This window comes from Dipteris shenzhenensis, chromosome 26 (genome assembly GCF_047967505.1).
Source record: "Dipteris shenzhenensis isolate YYH24624 ecotype China chromosome 26, Dip_SZ_1.0, whole genome shotgun sequence".
Taxonomy (NCBI): domain Eukaryota; kingdom Viridiplantae; phylum Streptophyta; class Polypodiopsida; order Gleicheniales; family Dipteridaceae; genus Dipteris; species Dipteris shenzhenensis.
In genome coordinates this window covers 40,755,828-40,760,968 of record NC_141621.1, presented here as the reverse complement: position 1 = coordinate 40,760,968, position 5,141 = coordinate 40,755,828, and positions in this window count along the sequence as shown.

Sequence of the window (5,141 nt, the reverse complement as noted above, 5' to 3'; positions counted from 1 at the left end):
TGTGTGTGTGTGTGTGTGTGTGTGTGTGTGTGTGTGTGAGAGAGAGAGAGAGAGAGAGAGAGAGAGATGTCTCCATAGGATGTGCTATGGATGACAAAAGCACTTCTATACAAAGCAAATTTTATCTACAACTATATTTCCAACTGCAGATTTTAAATAAGAGTTCTTAATGCATCTCCAAATTTCTATTAAGATTAAGAAATCAAGTTGCCATATGTCAAAGGGTATAGTGTCACCAAGCTGGTTGTGGTCCTTGGGAGCTTTCAGTGAAATGGACTCTTGAAGCTTCACTTGCTACTCATTCACATTGTTCAATCGGATTGCTAATCTACCATTGCAAGCCTACCACTCTATATTGGAAAGACAAACATATGCATAGTATAAAAGATGGTGGTTTGTGATTTGTTTCTTCCAACAATGTTGGTTTTACAATAGTATATAGTTGCACTCTTCGACTCAATGAACAAATGCGATATCATCCTACTTGCCTCTCAAAAGAGGGATTTTTTTGGATACAAATCCCACCTCTGTTTCTTCTTCCACACACACGCTCACATATGACAACTTCTTGCTTGTTTGTGCACTCAGTGATTGTTGCTTGTCTGTGCACTTGGTGCTTCTTGCTTTCCATGCACTCGATGGTTGTCACTCATCTGTAGACTCAATTGTTCTCGTTTGTCTATGCACAAGGTGCTTCTTGCTTGTTTGTGCACACTTGCCCAGGCCCCCCCCCACCAACACAAACACACACACACACACAGAGGTTGTCACTCATATGTAGACTCGGCGGTTCCCGTTTGTTTATGCAAAAGGTGTTTCTTGCCTGTGCACTCTTACACACACACACACAGATTCATTTGGTTGATGTATTGGGTTCTCATTTGCTCCATTAATACCCTTTTGATTTTCTTCATGATACCCACATACCAAATACAACTTATATTATAAAAGAGTTTCAACTTGTATTATTGCAACATATGTATTGCATGCATGTTGATAGATGAGCTTATACTTGTGGATACACGTTTATTACAAAAGATCGCAACTTATTAATGGCATTCTTGATCCACATGCAATGTGGCGATATATCTATTAACATGTGTGAGTTCCAATATACAAAAGAAAAGGAAGATACAATTACTTGCAATATTTTTTGCCAATTATGTGACTTTAAAACACTCAATTAGGAAAGCATCCTTCAAGGAATGGATTGGACTTTCATGCTACTAATCACATTTTTGACATACTTGCCCTAGGTTTTGTAAAGACTTGCCACCCTCTGATAGCTTGCCTTGTCATTTTACCATAATTGGATACATGCTCCTCGTGCCGCCACCTTCAAGTCATCTTGTTACTTTCAATCATCTCCATTGCTAGTGAAATGATTTCATAGACCTTTGACCACATTTTGCATATGTGCATTGGATCAAAATATACATTACACTTAAATACTTTCCCCACATTGAAGAGATCCATTCAATGTAATAACAAGTCTTGTCCTCTTTAATAGACCTTGCAAAAATGTTCATCTTGAATCATTTAAATGTGAAAAGAAAACATGTGTTACTGATGTTGCAAATACTTACATGCTTGAAAATCGTCATATTTATGTTATCTAAAATAACTAATGTGTATTTTGATCCCCAAGGATGTTAACTGATTTGGTTAAAAATACGTCCTTTGGCAAATATATGCAAAAAGACTCATGATATCTCATGATTTAAGAAAAAGACATAAATTTCATTGATTAGATGAGCCATGTAACTTATCCCCTTCACTAGGACTAGCAAGGAATAGAGCCATTGGGTCACATTGGCCTAAAAGAGTGATAAAGAAACTAGTGGAGAATTAGGGTAGAATTGGGGTTTGGACAATGGTGATGTATAAAAGCCAATTTTTTTGCTTTGGAGCTCATTATGCATTGTGGGGAATACATGCTTTCTTGCTTCCAAGCTTTGGTGCCTTGTGTCTACTCCCCCTTTGTTGTTGCCATGCCTATGTTCCCTCCCTCTTCACCATGATCACGCTCTCCCCTCTCCTCCTCCGCACTCCCTCTCTTCTCCTCCTTCCCCTTCTTCTTTTCTCATTGAGAAACATTGCGGATGCAATTATGGAGCTACGGAGTGACATCTTAGATTGGAGAGGTGTGGATCAACTTCTAAATGGCAGTTGTGTGAGGAAGGAGTAGCTTCACTAGGTCTATCTTGAAGTCTCCGAACAACAATTGAGACCCCGAGAGGAGAGCTTAACATTTTTGCGCCATTGCCAAGGACTAAAGTTAAGCTTTGTCTACCCTCTTCTTCTCTCGTAATCTACCCATATCTGCTTAATAGGTGAGCTGCTAGTGGAGTTGCAGGGCCTATGGAGCCGAAAAAAGTGGTTGGTATGTGTGTTTTTGAGTGAAAGAGTAGAGTTAGAGTGTTGTTGTAGGTATATTAGAGTTAGAGTATTGTTGTAGGTATATTAGAATATTGCTAAGCTAGTTGTGGTGGCTAAAGAGCAAGGAGCATGACGGAACGCTATAGTGAAGTCATTCGCAAAGTTCTATCCAGAAACCAACTACCAAAGAAAACACAAAATTATTAAAACTTACCAAAATTCATCTTTTTTCGTGTTTCTTTCTCCTTCTCCCCTCTATGTACATGTCTTGATAGATTTCATAGGGTTAGTAGATCAGGCAAAATGTCAAAAATTCCACAAACAGGGATTACGTTTGCATTTTCATGTTTGCGTTAATGAGTAATCATGTTACGTCATTTCCATCCACAGATAGCGTGAATTTAGCATGATCACGTTGGTTACAGATTTACGCCACCGACTAGACCAGATTAGAGTACCACCGATTATAATGAAAGAACCGTTGGTAGTATCCTAATGACGAGCGGTTTAGGGCACAATACCGACTGAAGTTTCCAACACTACTGTCAGTAGTAGATTAGCTACCAGCGGTATTGTGTGTCTCACCAAATGTGGGGTTTCTCACCTATTTGGCGACTATATCACGTCTTTCGATGCAAGAGGTTCTTCATTCAACGAGTTTGTGGTCCATGCCCCGAGAAACTTGTTGGTATTTTGGCACAAAAGTGAACCACGATCAACATCGTCTAGCCAAAGCATTCATTGTACTCATGGGTGTGGTTTGTACTTCGATTACTTGCATTTTGGAAACATTGTTTTCCATGAACATGAGTGTTCATGAATGCGAGTGTTTGTTTTGCTCGTGGGGATAGTCTATACTCCTACTCCTCGCGTTTTGGGGAACATATGGACCACGAACATTGAGTGCCAATGAATGCGATTATCATTGGGGAATCTTGCGTTTAGAGTTGAAATAGATTTGTGAGCATTTGATTATCCTCTAGTGTGCGACCGTCTGCCAAAAATACCATGGCGACAAGGGGGAGACGAGATGGCAATGATGGAAGTAGAAACAGATCACGAGTTGGACAACAGTCAAGACGAAGAGTTGTGACTAGGCAAGATGTTGATATGAGCGAGAATGTTGCTAGGCATGGAGACGCAAATGAGATTGAGAATCCAAAAGTGGATAGTACCCTGACATTGGATTCACACAATGAGATTCCTAGCGAAAGTTCGGGAAGAGCATTCATGCGAACCACACAATCCTCTCAAAGAGGCATTCCATGTCCATAGGGTGAAAAGCGCAAGTCACATGGTCCAGAATGGGATTTTGCTATTAATCTACATGACTTTGTTGATTGGAAATGCAAGTTTTGTGGAGTAAAGAAATTTGAGGGAGCACCTCGCATAAGGGGTCACTTGCTACATGTTGTGCAGGTCCAAGAACTACAACGACTACTCGTCAATTGACAGAGAAGCGACAAGCATCTGGAAAAATACAAAGGACATCACATTGGGAAGGTTTTGGTGCGAGTTTCATACACGGAGCAAAGTCTACAAGCACGAAGGGTGATGGAAGTATAGGTCGTGTAGACGCCCTTGTTGCAACACCTTCTAGGGATGCAAGTTTCCCTAGGTCTTCTACCTTGAATGATGCTTGTCCACTGACTCGTGAATCAAGGTCAGCAATTGGGACTCCCAATTTGAGGCAGCCCATGATCTTCAAGAGCATCCGGACTCAAGATTTGGAGAATGCACAATACATGCTGGGGAGAGCAATTTTGTGTTCCATATATCCCATTGAGTATGGTGGATAATGAAGCCATGAAAGATGCATGGAACTGCATTGCAAACTATGGATCGGGCTTCAGCCCCCTTCATACCATGCACTGCGTACAACATTGATACAAACCATATGCAGAAGAAAAAGGCCACATATTTTTTAGCAGTTGCATATCACTAGACGCACAATTGTGTCAGATGGATGGACAAACGTAAAACAGCATGCCTTACTGAATGTGATGATTGTATCACTGCACGGGGAGGCCTTCCGAGGGCCTTCCACACTTCTCTCTGATGCCTCACTCACAAGGAAGTCAAAAACAATGTATTGTCAAGGGTTGTAACACAAATAGGCCCTGATAAGGTTGTGCAAGTTGTCATGTACAATGCAAAGAGTTGTAAAAAGGCTGGCAGAAATTTGTATAACCATTTGTATGCATCAGCATGTTGCACGCACACCTTAAATCTCGTCTTGAAAGATTGGTATAAGCGCGTTCCATGGTTCAGAGAACGGCTTGAAGAAAAAGCTTTGATTGTAAGTAAAAAATGCTTGTTTGATTCCTTTTTAAATAATGAACAAGCCTTATATACAACACCAAGACGTTTTCATGGAAGAGGATTTGATGGTCTCAGAGGGGATGGAGCCTTGAAGGAATCAATCTAGTGGGCAAAAGCCAAAGCGACTAAATCTTAGCAGGGAAAGCCATGTCCTAGATCAAACCCTCAGAGGCAAGATTTCTTAATTGGACATTAGATGGGACACTGGAGCAGATCGGTTTGGATCCATCTGTTCAAGCCAGTAGGCTTCTCTATTAAAAGCTTGCTTGAAGAACACTACAAAGTCGCTTCGTGTACACACTATGAACTCCAAAAAAGAAGTACTGTAAAATAGGTCCAAGTGCTGAGGCCTATTGTATGCACCTCAGATACCCTACATATATTATCTCAAAAAGAAAGGGCCTTCATGCAGATAACACAAAGGTGCAAGATGATGAGGT